Source organism: Musca autumnalis, unplaced genomic scaffold (genome assembly GCF_047663935.1).
Source record: "Musca autumnalis isolate F117 unplaced genomic scaffold, ASM4766393v1 scaffold_6, whole genome shotgun sequence".
NCBI lineage: Eukaryota > Metazoa > Arthropoda > Insecta > Diptera > Muscidae > Musca > Musca autumnalis.
In genome coordinates this window covers 507,952-528,513 of record NW_027412199.1, presented here as the reverse complement: position 1 = coordinate 528,513, position 20,562 = coordinate 507,952, and the positions used below count along the sequence as shown (strand labels likewise).

Genomic DNA, 20,562 nt, shown 5'->3' with positions numbered 1-20,562 from the left:
ACGTGGGTACAATCAATGGCAACAATAACGTTTGGAAATCTGACGATGTCTTTTGCATTCGGTTCACATTAGATGGAAATTTAATATAATCCTTTGACATTGAGGCTAAAGCACACGACGTTTCCTTAACTACACGACTTGCTGTAGTGACACTAACGCCCATGGTACAATTATTAGAAGGTTGGGCAGGTTCACAAAATTTCAAAAAAAAAAAAAACAACTCTGAAGCTGGTTTGCTTATAACTTCAATTATTATAATAGCAAATGCAACATATTTTGTTCATTTGAAATATTGTCTGTTTGTATTTGTTTTAATTTTTTCTAAAATAATATTTGTAATACTCCCATTAGACATTTGGGTAAAAGTGGTAATTTGCGCATTGCCCGTGCCTGCGTGCCACCAGAAATGTCTGCAGAGGATGTCGGTCTGGAGCTAATCTCTTTGAAATCAAAAAAATTGGTAAAGATAACTTCCCAAACAAATGCGAGGATCCCAAGGCCACCAATTTCGTTCCTGATGGTGGTGCCAAATGGTTTTGTAAGAACTTTTGACTCGCACCTGCTGTCGCCGAAGCCTTGGACATAATTCCTCTTACTTTAGCGCAAAACTGGGGTGCCAATACCATTCGTACATTAACTGCATTGAGAGCAAAACATGCTCCCACTCTGGAGAGCATCATATGAATGACAAGGGCATTTGAGACTGTTAAAATGCAAACCACTACTGATTTTCCTTTAGTAAAATGCTTATATGAAATAAAACGCTATAGTTAAGAAAGCTCTTTATCATCTTTTATTATTGTAAGGATGGTTGGTATTTAAAATGGGCTATATATCAGCCCACGTTTTGATATAGCCCCAATAGAACAGTACCTGCCGATATGGTGGATGGTATAATACGTACGGCCCAGCCGAACTTAACCCTATTTCTACTTGACTCCTGCAAACGTAGGAAACCGTTATTACAGTCATACAGAAAATATGATGGACAGGGAAATGGGTCACAAACACACATAAAGGGGACGCACTGTATATAGCTGCCATGATTAAGTTTAAATTGCTGATTTCCAGTTAGTCTGGCGCCACGTATGAAAGACTTGCTACAATTCCAATAAAAGCTAAACTGATCAATCTTGAAGAAAGGTGTATGTCTTCGCCGCGAAAAAATACATGGTAGTTAGCAACAGCAGAGTCAAGTATCTTGACTTTTATAAGGGCACGTGGCGGTCTCAAGATCAAAAAAAAAAAAAAAAAAAATCAAATAGATGGAAGGCATTAATTCATTCGATGTACGATTATCACCTAGTTACAGCAAAGGTACGGAAGTTGGACATCGGTAAGCTGCGATTACAATACACACGGCATAGTCCACTCATCTGGTCCTATTGCTTAATGGCAGACAGCACCCATCCATAACAATAATACATAATTCTTGCTGGTTTTATTTATGCATATTTATTTTGATTTTTTTATAACTATTTTTATTGTTTTCTTCGACCTTTCTGTTTTTAAATAAATAGAAGTGGTTTTTTTGAGCTTGAGGTCATTAGTTTGATTTTTATTTTTCCATTTTTATTTTCCAATATTTCGGAATTATTTGAATTCCATCTTCAGGGAGTTTAATTTTATCTACAAAATGAAAAATAAAAGTAATAGTAATAAAGTACGACTTATAATCTATATCACAGAATTGTTACAAACTAAATAAAATGTATAAATAAATAAATAATTGTATTTGTAATTGTATGTATAGCATGTCTACCGTCGTCAAGAGTTATTATTGCACTGGATGTTATTTACTAATTACTCGATCTCTTCTCTGTGTAAGCTGCCTGTAACAATAAGCTGTGTTGTCCGTATCTGTTTTGCGGTTTATTCTTTTTGTTGTTGTTAAGCTATTTATGTGTAGCATCTCTAGTGTGAGTCTTTTGTTGTAATTGTTTTCTGTTTGCAATATTCTCACTTCGTCGATGTTTGGTGAGTGGTTATTATGCTTACAGTGTTCTGCAAGCGCTGTCTTCTGTGTTATATTAGTATTCCTTAATTTTATGTCTGATTTGTGCGCCGACATGCGAGTTTTTAATTTGCTTTTTGTCGTGCCGACATAGAGTTTGCCACATGTTTCCTCATCGTTGCCACATCATTCGATTTTATAAATAACATTGTTTTTGTCCATCTTTGGAATTTTGGTTTTTAAGTTACTGAACATTGATTTGGTTGTATGATATGAACTATGTGCTATTGTGTATTTATTTTTGTCATATATATCAGACTTTTCAAATCTTTCTGATATATTTGGTACATATATCAGTGATTTATAAATCTTGTCCGGTTTTATATCTGTTGATTGTGGTGTTCTAGGTTTGTAATTGTTAATTAAGGATTTTATCATATGCTTAGGAAAGTTATTCATGTCTAATATGTTTTCAATTTTTGTTTTATTTTCGTCGTGGAATTTCTTGTCACTTATATTTAGAACTCTGTTTATAAGATTTTTTGCTGTATTGATGATTGTTCGTTTTGTGTGCTTCGAGTAGAAGTTAATTAATCTCCCAGATGCCGTGGGCATCTGGTACCAGTTTAAATAGATACCATTGTCTTTATTTCTGATTACTAAGACATCCAGATAAGGGATTTTTCCATCATTTTCTTTCTCCAGAGTGAATTTTATGTTTCTGTTGAAGTTATTTAATACCTTTAGTGTTTCCTCTATATAATCTTTCCTAATAATCGCGAATAAGTCATCAACATATTTAGTAATTATTTTTGGCTTATGTAATAATAAGTTCAGTGAATCATTTAGCAAAGTTCCCATCACCAAGTCTGCAATAATAGGGGAGGCTGGTGACCCCCCAAGACAAAAATTTAAAAAATCGAACATACATGTTTTTATCTATTTCTCTAATAAAATTTTTGATGCCCATGCTTTTCTAGATTTTTGAGTACGATCTGACAAATGTATGAATAATCCACTCGGTGCTGCGTCACTTATTCTAAGCAATGCACGAAACACCAATACTAATATAAGCAACCCAGTTTTTTTCATAAACTACCGAAAATAAAACACTTTTATATGGTTTTTGTATACGGAGAAAAACAAAAACACTCAGACCATAAAAAAGTGAAAATACATGATTATTTTTGTGTGATATGTTATTTCGTGCGGTGTATACCTAAGCAAATGACGGAAAAAGCATATGTTAATGCACTTCATTTATTTCCAGGATGTCGTAAAATGGAGTCACATAATGTGCTTATGTAAAAAAATCTAAATTTACATGGAATATTCAAATTCATCAAAATTCGAAATTATAAACAGAATTATTTTTTGATCCACTTACGTGGGATGACAGATAGCAGCTAATACCATAATCAAATGCAAAAATATGAGAAAATACCCGAATTTACGTCAATGTTTGCAATCAATCTTTGCGGCGTTACAACGACCAGTGGTTTTATGTGGTTCAAGTTCAGTTTAATCTTCCGTAAAATATGCTTTATTTGGAGAGAATAAAATGTTTTCTTTTAACATATATTCCAGATTTTTTAAACAGGACAATTTGACCTACAAATTCAAACAGTCCATAATTTTTCACCTCTATCAAAATTTACTAAATTGTTAACATTTGTGAGACTATCATATCACACAGTTCATATTCATAGTTCAGATATATTGTTTAAAAGCAAATCTGTATATGGCTCACTCAAAAAAATTATTTTCATTGGACGAAATAAAAGAAATGTTATATTTACTTTAATGTTCACCACTTCACGTACATACGTAGAAATGCGAACTGCCCCGATTATCAATTGTTAAACAAGAACAGGAAACTTAAGTAATTGCACATATATATTTTTATCCATTCCTTAAATAAAATATTTGATTGTAAAGCTTTTCTATGTTTTTGAACACGGTCTGCCATCTAAATGTATGGCCCGTTATTACATCTTATCTTTTAAGGAAACTTTAGTTATACCGTACTTTAAATAAAGTTAGGTAAAAAGTAGAATTTAACCGGTTTTCATTATTACAACTTCCCTTTAAAGTAAATGTCAGTTTTTCAGACATGTGGCAACAAAATGGTTACTTTTTGCAGATGTAACTGGTATTAAATGTTTTTTTTTATCATAGTGGCATCTTCATTTTACTTAAAGAAAACAAAACAAATTTGTGATTTATTTTGTGAAAGAAAAAAATTATTTATTCTTGCAAAAACAATCTTAAGCCACAATGGAAACCTGTAAAAGAAAACGTGCAAAAAATTGTACAAAAGAGGAAGAGCTCCTGCTTGTAAATGTAGTAGAGGAACAAAGAAATGTTATCGAAAACAAAAAATCAGATTCCGTTGTTTGGAAGCAAAAAGAAGAAGCCTGGAAGAAAATTGAGGACGACTTTGCAGCCAATATTGGAACACGTCGACTTGGAGGACACTACGTGATAAATATGACGTTATGAAACGTCTGTCAAAAAGTGAAATTGCAGAACAGAAGTTACAGACTTATCGTACGGGTGGTGGATTGGTGACCGGTAAAGTGTCTACTGTTTCGGAGAAAATTGCGTCCACGCTGGGAGATTCGGCAACAGGCTTTGAAAATACTTATGAGAGCGATTTTAGTAAGGTCATAAGAGAAAATGAAGGGTTAAACAAATGTACGCAAATTGTATATTTTCGTTGTAGTTATTGAACCTGATGTCACTGATTACTGTGAGCTAGATACCGACAATGAATTTATTGAGGAAAGCAATAAGGAAAATGTAAGTTCCACAGTGGGTCCCAAACCAACATTTTAACTTTAGGGAGACTTGTTTTATTTAACTTAACATTTGTATATATATTTAGAACAACAACATGAATATTACCATAGAAAGAAACGACTGGTCGACCTACTTTGGACCCCAGTCTTTAAAAAAGCCTAAATCAAATGTGCTTGTTACCGGTGGCAAAAGGAAACGTAATTTAGAAGAAGAAAAGATTGAACTTGTTCTTTTACAGCAGAGCTTTTACAAGAATGAAAACCTTCGTGCTCAGGAGAAGCATGAACAAGAAAACATACGTGCTCAAGAGAAACATGAACAAGAGATGTCTTCCTTGAAGCTAAAAATGAAATTTTGCAGCTAGAATTGGAGGGAACGAAATTAAAATATTAAGCGTAATTCATATTTTGCTTTATTGATCTTCTTTTTTTAATTCATTGTATTTTTTGTTACATAGTTTAGAATTATAAATAATTAACATTGTGCCTTCTTTAAAAGACTGAATATAAACATTGAAATAAAAACTGAAGTACAAATACAGTTGGTCGAAAAAAATTTTAAACCGGAGTTTTAGTTAATCCGCATTCGTTAAAAGGCTGAAAGTAGATTTCAAATACTGAAGTATTAACTGAAGTACAAATACAATTTCTTTTCCAGAACGTACAAAAAAGCTACTAATTGTAACTATGATAACATTTTTTATTTATGATATCAGAAAAATAGTAAAAAATTAAGAAATTTAATTTTCGCATAAGTAATGGATTTTAGAGTTGAGATCCCCTGGATTTCGTAAAAGTAAACGTAGTGTAACGCAAAAACAGCAATAGTTTTCTGTATATGGCTATACTGTGTGTGTGTTGTAGTACTGTCTTGTATTCAAAGCCGCAGATATGAATGCTCCGGCTCACAATAGAGTCATTTCAATGCAATTTGTACAAGAAATTTTGTTTTTTCTTTTTGGAAAAAAACGCTTTTGTGCGTTCGCCAATTTTGCTTTGTTTTACTGTTCGTATAAAACAAACAGTCCGTTTTATTTTACATTTTTTTAATTTCATGTCAAAAATTTCAGTGAAATTACTTCTAGTGTGCACCGCGAATATATTAAATCAGTCTCGTAATGTAATTGTTACAGTACAGCAAACTAATAGTTTTACATCGTCCACCATAAGAGGAGGCTATAAATATCGTTGCCATTCTGTTTGTAACACTTCGAAATATTCGTCGGATATGCTGCGAACGAAAATATTCTATTTTCATGTTACGTTTAAATTTGGAAGAAATCGAAAAACGGATAGAAGAACGTGGCAATAAGAAAGGTACCAAGCCAGTACCAGGAAAACTATAGCACACAGTTTTATCATAAAAAAATTAGTTGGCAACCTAAACTTTGAATGTACCTTTTAAAATAATTTTCAATCAAAATCGTTCTTGCAAATGAATTGGCTTGACTTATAACTTAAGTGTCCTCCATATAATCTGGAAAATCTTCTTCAGGTATTAGTTCAGTCTCAGTTGGCGGAAGTGGGTCCTGCTCTCTTTTATGGCTATATTGTGAAGAACTGCACATGCCACGATAACTGCCATTTTGGTTGCAGTAGCCGTCATTTCCTCCGGAAGATTGAATATGGACGTGGGTACAATCAATGGCTCCAATAACTTTTGGAAATTTTGCAATAGAAAAGAAATCTGACGATGTCTTTTGCATTCCGTTCACATTAGATGGAAATTTAATATAATCCTTTGACATTGAGGCTAAAGCACTCGACGTTTCCTTAACTACACGACTTGCTGTAGTGACACTAACGCCCATGGTTCAATTATTAAAAGATTGGGCAGGTTCACAAAATTTCAAAAAAAAACAACAACTCTGAATCTGGTTTGCTTATAACTGCAAATATTATAATAGCAAATGCAACAAGTTTTGTTCATTTGAAATCCTGTCAGTTTGTATTTGTTTTAATTTTTTTTTAATAATATTTTTAATACTCCCATTAGACATTTGGGTAAAAGTTGTAACTTGCGCATTGCCCGTGCCTGCGTGCTACCAGAAATGTCAGCAGAGGATGTCGGTCTGGAGCTGGTCTCTTTGAAATCAATAAAATTGGTAATGATAACTTCCCAAACAAATGCAAGGATCCCAAAGCTACCAATTTCGTTCCTGATGGTGGTGCCAAATGGTTTTGTAGGAACTTTTGACTCGCACCTGCTGTCGCCGAAGCCGTGGAAATAATTCCTCGTACTTTAGCGCAGAACTGCGGTGCCAATACCATTCGTACATTAACTGCATTGAGAGCAAAACATGCTCCCACTCGGGCATCATATGAATGACAAGGGCATTTGAGGCTGTTAAAATGCAAACCACTACTGATTTTCCTTTAGTAAAATGCTTATATGAAATAAAACGCTATATATAAGAAAGCTCTTTATCATATTTTATTATTCTAATGATGGTTGGTATTTAAAATGGGCTATATATCAGCCCACGTTTTGATATAGCCCCAATAGAACAGTACCTCCCGATATGGTGGATGGTATAATACGTACGGCCCAGCCGAACTTAACCCGATTCCTACTTGACTCCTGCAAACGTAGGAAACCGTTATTACAGTCATACAGAAAATATGATGGACAGGGAAATGGGTCACAACCACACATAAAGGGGACGCACTGTATATAGGTGCCATGATTAAGTATAAGTTGCTGATTTCCAGTTAGTCTGGCGCCACGTATGAAAGACTTGCTACAATTCGAATAAAAGCTAAACTGATCAATCTTGAAGAGAGGTGTTTGTCTTCGCCGCGAAAAAATACATGGTAGTTAGCAACAGCAGAGTCAAGTATCTTGACTTTTATAAGGGCACCTGGCGGTCTCCCGATCAAAAAAAATAAACCAAAGAGATGGAAGGCATTAATTCATTTGATGTACGATTATCACCTAGTTACAGCAAAGGTACGGAAGTTGGACATCGGTAAGCTGCGATTACAATACACACGGCATAGTCCACTCATTTGGTCCTATTGCTTAATGGCAGACAGCACCCATCCATAACAATAATCCATAATTCTAGCTGGTTTTATTTATGCATATTTATGTTGATTTTTTTATTTAGTTTTTATTTGATTTTCAATTAATTTATTTTGTGAACTTTTCAAAACTGCTTTGACACAATAGGAGGACATCAGGAAAAAATTGTAATTGTAAAATAATCATATGTTTGCTGTGTCCTACCTTGTAATGATTGTAGGAAGCTTCCACTGGCATAAAACCTTAATGTAATCAATAGCTTTGTTTGAGGAGACACAGCATTAATCTGAAATAAAACCGATTAGTGATTCAGCGATTTATATATTATTTTGTACATACTCTGACACTTTTGCCTGTATGGAACAGCCGATTTTTAGTAATAGAAATTGAAACGTACTTTTTGAAATTCTGAACATTTTACAAACTCTTTTTCATCATAAAATTTAAGATAGTCCACTTTTGCTGTTATTGCCATATTATTAATATAAGCTTTGTTCCTTTACTTTTTTAATGGTAAGGGTGATAAAAGAGAAAAGTCTCAAAATTGCCCTCTCATGAACATTTTTACCAGAAATGTAAAGGAACGGAAAAAATGGTAGATCTGGCAGCAATGTTTTATTTCACAGTTTTTAATTTAGTCTTGTCAGCGTTCGACTTTTTCTTCTGTTTTCGTCCATTTTCTTTTTCATTGTGAAATAATCGTCAAGCAAAAGTCGAAAAATCAGTTCTGTCATTTTTTACCTGCAGAAATTTTGCTGGTAGCCTGCGGTAGAAGAGAAAGCCATTTTCGGTCTCTCTCCACTCTCACTCTCTTAAAAATTGCTTCCAGTTTTGCCACTTTTCGGGGTTAAGGAATGCTTTGTCCCGGTCCACACCAGAGAGATTTCAATGAAATAATTACATGAAATTATGCGTTCTTAGATCGAGTTCCATACTAAAGTAATTTTATGAAATTACTGTAGTGGGGAACTCGATCTAAGAACTGCTAATTTCATGAAATTATTTCATTGAAATCGCTCTAGTGTGGTCCGGGACTTTGCAAGTTAAAAATGGTAACAAATGGTAAAAATGGTAACCTAAGGTAAGTAAAGGAACACAGCTATAAAATATGGCAACATGAATTGAGTAAACTCAACTTTAAAAGTTATATGGAAGATGGTCTAACCTTTTGCTTATCGGACAGTTCAAAGGTAAATGAATCTCGTAATAACCAAAACTGGTTTATCTGTCCGATAACATAATTTCTTTAACTATCGCTCACATATAATAACGGGCCTACAAATGTTTTTTTTTTTTAATATTTTAAATGCTTTATGTAATTTGTAAATAACGATGCAACGCAAAACTACTATATTATTTATTGCACTATTTATTAATTCAGTTATTTCACTTTACATTATTGGTTTTCTCCAACTTTCTTCAATCCGTCGAAAATTGAAGACAAATTATACCATGTTCAAAACATACTATTTAATCTATGACATAACAAGCCAGACTAAATGCACCCCGTGGCGTATGGCACAATTTCTTTATATATTGTCTACACATAGTTCGATTACCATCTCATAAACAAAGTTTTCATCGGGGAAATTAAAAAAGGATGGTTTAACCAATTATTTTTTTAGTTTTAGGTTTTGAATTAGTCAAATTTGTTGATAAACATTTGTGCTGTGAATTTTTTAAAATTAAAATTATTGTGTACTTGTGATTGTGTATGTGTTATTTCGTGCGTGTGTGTATATGTAAGCAAATGACGCAAACGAATTCTGGAGCAGACCAAAAATTAATTTTCATTGCTGGAAATAAAAACGACTATGGGATTAAGACTGACTATTTTGAAAAACAAAATAAAGAATGTTATGCTTACTTTAATGTCCACCTCTTCACGTACATACGAAGAAGAAGACAAAAATTAAAAAAATTGAACATACATGTTTTTATCTATTTCTCCAATAAAATATTTGATGCACATGCTTTTCTAGATTTTTGAGTACGATCTGACATCTAAATGTATGAATAATCCACTCGGTGCTGCGTCATTTATTCTAAGCAATGCACGAAACACCAATACTAATGTAAGCAAAACAGTTTTTATTTATAAACTACCGGAAATAAAACTCTTTTATATAATTTTTGTATATGGAGAAAAACAAAAAAACCCAGACCATAAAAAAGTGAAAATTCATGATTATTTTTTTGTTTTGATTTTTTCAAATTAGTTGCTAAAGATGTGTGTTCATAAATTTTTATTTGTTTTAATTAAAATTATTGTGTACGTGTGATGTGTTATTTCGTGCGGTGTATACGTAAGCAAATGACGGAAAAAGCATATGTAAATGCACTTCATTTATTTCCAGGATTTTGTAAAATGGAGTCACATAATGTGCTTGTGTAAAAAGATCTAAATTCACATAGAATATTCAAATTCATCAAAATTCGAAATTACAAACAGAATTATTTTTTGATCCACTTATGTTTTAGGACAAATGCGAGGAAATGCATTTATAAGCGTGGGATGACAGAAAGCGACAATAACATAATCAAATGCAAAAATATGAGAAAATACCCGAATTCACGTCAATGTTTGCAATCAATCTTTGCGGTGTTAAAACGACCTGTGGCTTAAAGTGGTTCAATTTCAGTTTAATCTTCCGTAAAATATGCTTTATTTGGACAGAATAAAATGTTTTCTTTTAACATATATTCCCCATTTTTTAAACAGGACAATTTGACCTACAAATTCAAACAGTCCATAATTTTTCACCTCTATCAAAATTTACTAAATTGTTAACATTTGTGAGACTATCATATCACAGAGTTCATATTCATAGTTCAGATATACTGTTTAAAAGCAAATCTGTATATGGCTCACTCAAAAAAAATTATTTTCATTGGACGAAATGAAAGAAATGTTATATTTACTTTAATGTTCACCACTTCACGTACATACGTAAAAATGCGAACTGCCCCGATTATCAATTGTTAAACAAGAACAGGAAACTTAAGTAATTGCACATATATATTTTTATCCATTCCTCAAATAAAATATTTGATTGTAAAGCTTTTCTATGTTTTTGAACACGGTCTGCCATCTAAATGTATGGCCCGTTATTACATCTTATCTTTTAAGGAAACTTTAGTTATACCGTACTTTAAATAAAGTTAGGTAAAAAGTAGACTTTAACCGGTTTTCATTATTACAACTTCCCTTTAAAGTAAATGTCAGTTTTCAGACATGTGGCAACAAAACGGTTACTTTTTGCAGATGTAACTGGTATTAAATATTTTTTTATCATAGCGGCATCTTCACTTTACTTAAAGAAAACAAAACAAATTTGTGATTTATTTTGTGAAAGAAAAAAATTATTTATTCTTGCAAAAACAATCTTAAGCCACAATGGAAACCTGTCAAAGAAAGCGTGCAAAATTGTACAAATGAGGAAGAGCTCCTGCTTGTAAATTTAGTAGAGGAACAAAGAAATGTTATCGAAAACAAAAAATCAGATTCCGTTGTATGGAAGCAAAAAGAAGAAGCGTGGAAGAAAATTGAGGACGGCTTTGCAGCCAATATTGGAACACGTCGACTTGGAGGACACTACGTGATAAATATGACGTTATGAAACTTCGGTCAAAAAGTGAAATTGCAGAACAGAAGTTACAGACTTATCGTACGGGTGGTGGATTGGTGACCTGTAAAGTGTCTACTGTTTCGGAGAAAATTGCGTCCACGCTGGGAGATTCGGCAACAGGCTTTGAAAATACTTATGAGAGCGATTTTAGTAAGGTCATAAGAGAAAATGAAGGGTTAAACAAATGTATGCAAATTGTATATTTTCGTTGTAGTTATTGAACCTGATGTCACTGATTACTGTGAGCTAGATAACTCCAATGAATTTATTGAGGAAAGCAATAAGGAAAATGTAAGTTCCACAGTGGGTCCCAAACCAACATTTTAACTTTAGAGAGACTTGTTTTATTTAACTTAACATTTTTATATATTTTTAGAACAACAACATGAATATTACCATAGAAAGAAACGACTGGTCGATCGACTTTGGACCGCAGTCTTTAAAAAAGCCTAAATCAAAGGTGCTTGTTACCGGTGGCAAAAGAAAACGTAATTTAGAAGAAGAAAAGATTGAACTTGTTCTTTTACAGCAGAGCTTTCACAAGAATGAAAATCTTCGCGCTCAGGAGAAGCATGAACAAGAAAACATACGTGCTCAAGAGAAACATGTACAAGAGATGTCCTCCTTGAAGCTAAAAAATGAAATTTTGCAGCTACAATTGGAGGAAAAGAAATTAAAATTTTTAGCGTAATTCATATTTTGCTTTATAGATCTCCTTTTTTTTAAATCATTGTAGTTTAAAATTATAAATAATTAACATTGTGCCTTCTTTAAAAGACTGAATATAAACATTGAAATAAAAACTGAAGTACAAATAGAGTTGGTCGAAAAAAATTTTAAACCGGAGTTTTAGTTAATCCGCATTCGTTAAAAGGCTAAAAGTAGATTTCAAATACTAAAGTATTAACTGAAATACAAATACAATTTCTTTTCCAGAATGTACAAAAAGCTACTAATTTTAACTTTGATAACATTTTTTATTTATGATATCGGAAAAATAGTAAAAAATTAGGATATTCTCGCAGTACTGGAACAGAAATAGTGTTGGCCATAACTTTTTTAAAACTAAAGTATATTAACAGAGTAATAGCTAATAGGGTTTCATTACGAAATCAGGTGGATTTTAACTGTCAATTCCATTGGCATAAATCACATAAAAACGTATCTGAAATCCAGTGAATTTAATTTTCGCATAAGTAATGGATTTTAGAGTTGAGATCCCCTGGATTTCGTAAAAGTAAACGTAGTGTAAAGCAAAAACAGCAATAGTTTTCTTTATATGGCTATACTGTGTGTGTGTAATGTCTTGTTTTCAAAGCCGCAGATATGAATGTTCCGTCTCACAATAGAGTCATTTCAATGCAATTTGTACATGAAATTTTATTTTTTTTTTTGAAAAACACGCATTCATGCGTTCGCCAATTTTGCTTTGTTTTACTGTTCTTATAAAACAAACACTCCGTTTTATTTTACATTTTTTTTAATTTCATGTCAAAATTTTAGTGAAATTACTTCTAGTGTGCACCGCGAATATATTAAATCAGTCTCGTAATGTAATTGTTACAGTACAGCAAACTAATAGTTTTACATCGTCCACCATAAGAGGAGGGTATAAATATCGTTGCCATTCTGTTTTTAACACTTCGAAATATTCGTCGGATATGCTGCGAACGAAAATATTCTATCTTCATGTTACGTTTAAATTTGGAAGATTTTTTAGGAAGTTCGTACCAAAATCTAAACAGAAATCGAAAAACGGATAGAAGAACGTGGCAATAAGAAAAGTACCAACTCAGTACCAGGAAAACTATAGCACACAGTTTTATCATAAAAAAAAATCAGTTGGCAACCTAAACTTTGAATGTACCTTTTAAAATAGTTTTCAATCAAAATCGTTCTTGCAAATGAATTGGCTTGATTTATAACTTGAGTGTCCTCCATATAATCTGGAAAATCTTCTTCAGGTATTAGTTCAGTCTCAGTTGGCGGAAGTGGGTCCTTCTCTATTATAGCTATAGTGTGAAGAACTGCAAATGCCACGATAACTGCCATTTTGGTTGCAGTAGCCGTCATTTCGTCCTGGGGATTGAATATGGACGTGGGTACAATCAATGGCAACAATAACGTTTGGAAATCTGACGATGTCTTTTGCATTCGGTTCACATTAGATGGAAATTTAATATAATCCTTTGACATTGAGGCTAAAGCACTCGACGTTTCCTTAACTACACGACTTGCTGTAGTGACACTAACGCCCATGGTACAATTATTAGAAGGTTGGGCAGGTTCACAAAATTTCAAAAAAAAAAAAAAAAAAAACCCTGAAGTTGGTTTGCTTATAACTTCAATTATTATAATAGCAAATGCAACATATTTTGTTCATTTGAAATATTGTCAGTTTGTATTTGTTTTAATTTTTTCTAAAATAATATTTGTAATACTCCCATTAGACATTTGGGTAAAGGTGGTAATTTGCGCATTGCCCGTGCCTGCGTGCCACCAGAAATGTCTGCAGAGGATGTCGGTCTGGAGCTAATCTCTTTGAAATCAAGAAAATTGGTAAAGATAACTTCCCAAACAAATGCGAGGATCCCAAGGCTACCAATTTCGTTCCTGATGGTGGTGCCAAATGGTTTTGTAAGAACTTTTGACTCGCACCTGCTGTCGCCGAAGCCTTGGACATAATTCCTCTTACTTTGGCGCAAAACTGGGGTGCCAATACCATTCGTACATTAACTGCATTGAGAGCAAAACATGCTCCTACTCTGGAGAGCATCATATGAATGACCAGGGCATTTGAGGCTGTTAAAATGCAAACCACTACTGATTTTCCTTTAGTAAAATGCTTATATGAAATAAAACGCTATAGTTAAGAAAGCTCTTTATTTTAACAGTACCTGCCGATATGGTGGATGGTATAATACGTACGGCCCAGCCGAACTTAACCCTATTTCTACTTGACTCCTGCAAACGTAGGAAACCGTTATTACAGTCATACAGAAAATATGATGGACAGGGAAATGGGTCACAAACACACATAAAGGGGACGCACTGTATATAGCTGCCATGATTAAGTTTAAGTTGCTGATTTCCAGTTAGTCTGGCGCCACGTATGAAAGACTTGCTACAATTCCAATAAAAGCTAAACTGATCAATCTTGAAGAAAGGTGTATGTCTTCGCCGCGAAAAAATACATGGTAGTTAGCAACAGCAGAGTCAAGTATCTTGACTTTTATAAGGGCACGTGGCGGTCTCAAGATCAAAAAAAAAAAAAAGAAATCAAATAGATGGAAGGCATTAATTCATTCGATGTACGATTATCACCTAGTTACAGCAAAGGTGCGGAAGTTGGACATCGGTAGGCTGCGATTACAATACACACGGCATAGTCCACTCATCTGGTCCTATTGCTTAATGGCAGACAGCACCCATCCATAACAATAATACATAATTCTTGCTGGTTTTATTTATGCATATTTATTTTGATTTTTTTATAACTATTTTTATTGTTTTCTTCGACCTTTCTGTTTTTAAATAAATAGAAGTGGTTTTTTTGAGCTTGAGGTCATTAGTTTGATTTTTATTTTTCCATTTTTATTTTCCAATATTTCGGAATTCTTTGAATTCCATCTTCAGGGAGTTTAATTTTATCTACAAAATGAAAAATAAAAGTAATAATAATAAAGTACGACTTATAATCTATATCACAGAATTGTTACAAACTAAATAAAATGTATAAATAAATAAATAATTGTTGTTTGTATAATCACAGGAGAATAAAAGATCGCTTACGTTTAAATATCATTAACATAAAACTTAAAACTTAAAACTAGCGTAGCATGTCTACCGTCGTCAAGAGTTATTATTGCACTGGATGTTATTTACTAATTACTCGATCTCTTCTCTGTGTAAGCTGCCTGTAACAATAAGGTGTGTTGTCCGTATCTGTTTTGTGGTTTATTCTTTTTGTTGTTGTTAAGCTATTTATGTGTAGCATCTCTAGTGTGAGTCTTTTGTTGTAATTGTTTTCTGTTTGCAATATTCTCACTTCGTCGATGTTTGGTGAGTGGTTATTATGCTTACAGTGTTCTGCACAATTTTATGCCGACATGCGAGTTTTTAATTTGCTTTTTGTCGTGCCGACATAGAGTTTGCCACATGTTTCCTCATCGTTGCCACAACATTCGATTTTATAAATAACATTGTTTTTGTCCATCTTTGGAATTTTGCTTTTTAAGTTACTGAACATTGATTTGGTTGTATGATATGAACTATGTGCTATTGTGTATTTATTTTTGTCATATATATCAGACTTTTCAAATCTTTCTGATATATTTGGTACATATATCAGTGATTTATAAATCTTGTCCGGTTTTATATCTGTTGATTCTGGTGTTCTAGGTTTGTAATTGTTAATTAAGGATTTTATCATATGCTTAGGAAAGTTATTCATGTCTAATATGTTTTCAATTTTTGTTTTATTATCGTCGTGGAATTTCTTGTCACTTATATTCAGAACTCTGTTTATAAGATTTTTTGCTGTATTGATTATTGTTCGTTTTGTGTGCTTCGAGTAGAAGTTAATTAATCTCCCAGATGTCGTGGGCATCTGGTACCAGTTTAAATAGATACCATTGTCTTTATTTCTGATTACTAAGACATCCAGATAAGGGATTTTTCCATCATTTTCTTTCTCCAGAGTGAATTTTATGTTTCTGTTGAAGTTATTTAATACCTTTAGTGTTTCCTCTATATAATCTTTCCTAATAATCGCGAATAAGTCATCAACATATTTAGTAATTATTTTTGGCTTATGTAATAATAAGTTCAGTGAATCATTTAGCAAAGTTCCCATCACCAAGTCTGCAATAATAGGGGAGGCTGGTGACCCCATCGGTAATCTCACTTTCTGCTTGTAATATTTATCTTCGTATTTGAAATATCTATTTTCTTTGATGAAGAACTTCACGATATTTATGAACATATTTTTAGGTATTTCTGTGTATTGTTGTATTTCCTCCCATCTGTCTTCTATTATTTTAAGTCCTAAATCTTCAGGTATACTAGGAAACAGCGAAACCACGTCAAAGGAAACCATTATTTCGTTATTATCAATCGTCAAGTTTTTTACCTTATTTCTAAGTTACAATGTAAGGGATTCGTTGCAATTTAGAAATAAGGTAAAAAACTTGACGATTGATAATAACGAAATTATGGTTTCCTTTGACGTGGTTTCGCTGTTTCCTAGTATACCTGTAGATTTAGGACTTAAAATAATAGAAGACAGATGGGAGGAAATACAACAATACACAGAAATACCTAAAAATATGTTCATAAATATCGTGAAGTTCTGCATCAAAGAAAATAGATATTTCAAATACGAAGATAAATATTACAAGCAGAAAGTGGGATTACCGATGGGGTCACCAGCCTCCCCTATTATTGCAGACTTGGTGATGGAAACTTTGCTAAATGATTCACTAAACTTATTATTACATAAGCCAAAAATAATTACTAAATATGTTGATGACTTATTCGCGATTATAAGGAAAGATTCAATAGAGGAAACACTAAAGGTATTAAATAACTTCAACAGAAACATAAAATTCACTCTGGAGAAAGAAAATGATGGAAAAATCCCTTATCTGGATGTCTTAGTAATCAGAAATAAAGACAATGGTATCGATTTAAACTGGTACCAGAAGCCCACGGCATCTGGGAGATTAATTAACTTCTACTCGAAGCACACAAAACAACAATCATCAATATAGCTAAAAATCTTATAAACAGAGTTCTAAATATAAGTGACAAGAAATTCCACGACGAAAATAAAACAAAAATTGAAAACATATTAGACATGAATAACTTTCCTAAGCATATGATAAAATCCTTAATTAACAATTACAAACCTAGAACACCAGAATCAACAGATATAAAACCGGACAAGATTTATAAATCACTGATATATGTACTAAATATATCAGAAAGATTTGAAAAGTCTGATATATATGACAAAAATAAATACACAATAGCACATAGTTCATATCATACAACCAAATCAATGTTCAGTAACTTAAAAAGCAAAATTCCAAAGATGGACAAAAACAATGTTATTTATAAAATTGAATGTTGTGGCAACGGTGAGGAAACATGTGGCAAACTCTATGTCGGCACGACAAAAAACAAATTAAAAACTCGCATGTCGGCACACAAATCAGACATAAAATTGAGGAATACAAATATAACACAGAATACAGCGCTTGCAGAACACTGTAAGCATAATAACCACTCACCAAACATCGACGAAGTGAGAATATTGCAAACAGAAAACAATTACAACAAAAGACTCACACTAGAGATGCTACACATAAATAGCTTAACAACAACAAAAAGAATAAACCACAAAACAGATACGGACAACACAGCTTATTGTAACAGGCAGCTTACACAGAGAAGAGATCGAGTAATAAGTAAATAACATCCAGTGCAATAATAACTCTTGACGACGGTAGACATGCTACGCTAGTTTTAAGTTTTATTGTTAATGATATTTACACGTAAGCGATCTTTTATTCTCCTGTGATTATACAAACAACAATTATTTATTTATACATTTTATTTAGTTTGTAACAATTCTGTGATATAGATTATAAGTCGTACTTTATTATTATTGCTTTTGTTTTTCATTTTGTAGATAAAATTAAACTCCCTGAAGATGGAACTCAAAGAATTCCGAAATATTGGAAAATAAAAATGGAAAAATAAAAATCAAACTAATGACCTCAAGCTCAAAAAAACCACTTCTATTTATTGATTTTTTTTATTTATTTTTTATTTGATTTTCAATTAATTTATTTTGTGAACTTTTCAAAACTGTTTTGACACAATAGGAGGACCTCAGGAAAAAATTGTAATCATATGTTTGCCGTGTCCTACCTTTTAATGATTGTACCATACTAACGCCACAATAATCACCAACTGTAATTAGGAAGCTTCTACTGGCATAAAACCTTAATGTAATCAATAGCTTCGTTTGAGGTGACACGGCATATGGTCTGAAATAAAACCGATTAGTGATTCAGCGATTTATATATTATTTTGTACATACTTTGACACTTTTGCCTGTATAGAACAGCCGATTTTTTGTATTAGAAATTGAAACGTACTTTTTGAAATTCTGAACATTTTACAAACTCTTTATCATCATAAAATTTAAGATAGTCCACTTGTTGACGGAATGATTTTGCTGCTCTTTTTTTAGCTGAATATTTTCGTGAATATCATCCAGTTCTTCAATATAAAACAAACGATTTGTATTTTCCATGTTTATTTCAATATATTTTGCTGCTATTGCCATGTTATTAATATAATCGTTGTTCCTTTACTTTTTGAATGGTAAGGGTGATAAAAGAGAAAAGTGTCAAAATGGCTCAAAATTGCTCTCTCATGAACATTTTTACCAGAAAAGTAAAGGAACGGAAAAATGGTAGATCTGACAGCAATGTCAAAAAGAAACATAAAAAATCAATATTCGTCTTTTATTTCACAGTTTTCAATTTAGTTTTGTCAGCGTTCGACTTATTCTTCTGTTTTTCGTCCATTTTCTTTTTCATTGTGAAATAATCGTCAAGCTAAAGTCGAAAAATCAGTTCTGTCATTTTTTACCTGCAGAAATTTTGCTGGTAGCCTGTGGTAGAAGAGAAAGCCATTTTCGCTCTCTCTCCACTCTCACTCTCTTAAAAATTGCTTCCAGTTTTGCCACTTTTCGGGGTTAAGGAACGCTTTGCAAGTTAAAAATGGTAACAAATGGTAACCTCAGGTAAGTAAAGGAACACAGCTATAAAATATGGCAACATGAATTGAGTAAACCCAACTTTAAAAGTTATAAGGAAGATGGTCTAACCTTTTGCTTATCGGACAGTTCAAAGGTAAATGGAACTCGTAATAACCAAAACTGGTTTATCTGTCCGATAACATAATTTCTTTAACTATCGGTCACATATAATAACGGGCCTACAAATGTTTTGTTTAAAATATTTTAAATGCTTTATGTAATTTGTAAATAACGATGCAACGCAAGACTACTATATTATTTATTGCACTATTTATTAATTCAGTTATTTCACTTTACATTATTGGTTTTCTCCAACTTTCTTCAATCCGTCGAAAATTGATGACAAATTATACCATGTTCAAAACATACTATTTAATCTATGACATAACAAGCCAGACTAAATGCAAACCGTGGCATATCGCACAATTTCTTTATATATTGCTTACACATAGTTTGATTACCATCGCATAAAAAAAGTTTTCGTCGGGGAAATTAAAAAAGGATGTTTTAGCCAATTATTTTTCTAGTTTTACCACGCGAAAATGCAAATCTTTAATATAGTTTTATATGTGAAGGAAAACAAAAATACACAAATAAAAAAAGTGAAAATAAATAATAGATTTTTGGATTTGACTTATTCAAATTTGTTGATAGACAATTGTGCTGTGAATTTTTTGAAATTAAAATTATTGTGTACTTGTGATTGTGTATGTGTTATTTCGTGCGTGGGTGTATATGCAAGCAAATGACGCAAATGAATTCCGTAGCAGACCAAAAATTAATTTTCATTGCGGGAAATAAAGACGATTATGGGATTAAGGCTGACTATTTTGAAAAACAAAATAAAGAATGTTATGCTTACTTTAATGTCCACCTCTTCACGTACATACGAAGAAGAAGACAAAAATTAAAAAATTAAAAATTATATGAATGACAAGGGCATTTGAGGCTGTTAAAATGCAAACCACTACTGATTTTCCTTTAGTAAAATGCTTATATGAAATAAAACGCTATAGTTAAGAAAGCTCTTTATCATCTTTTATTATTGTAAGGATGGTTGGTATTTAAAATGGGCTATATATCAGCCCACGTTTTGATATAGCCCCAATAGACCAGTACCTCCCGATATGGTGGATGGTATAATACGTATGGCCCAGCCGAACTTAACCCTATTTCTACTTGACTCCTGCAAACGTAGGAAACCGTTATTACAGTCATACAGAACATATGATGGACAGGGAAATGGGTCACAACCACACATAAAGGGGACGCACTGTATGTAGCTGCCATGATTAAGTATAAGTTGCTGATTTCCAGTT

General features: G+C 32.6%; 1 long non-coding RNA gene across 3 annotated transcripts in view; it reads right to left on the bottom strand.

The window, feature by feature from the left end:
- Positions 1-1,525: 1,525 nt before the first annotated feature.
- Positions 1,526-20,562, bottom strand: part of LOC141388137 (uncharacterized) — a 50,796-nt gene continuing 31,759 nt past the window's right edge. Inside the window, exons 1-4 of one of the 3 annotated variants that reach the window (XR_012408740.1) lie at positions 9,176-9,234; positions 8,120-8,242; positions 7,985-8,066; positions 1,526-1,629 (exon numbers count right to left, since the gene is read on the bottom strand). This is a non-coding gene — a long non-coding RNA (uncharacterized lncRNA). Of the gene's footprint in view, positions 1,630-7,856; positions 8,067-8,119; positions 8,243-8,945; positions 15,061-20,562 lie in introns of those variants that run through there. The other 2 variants (XR_012408739.1, XR_012408738.1) reach the window with 2 other exon arrangements.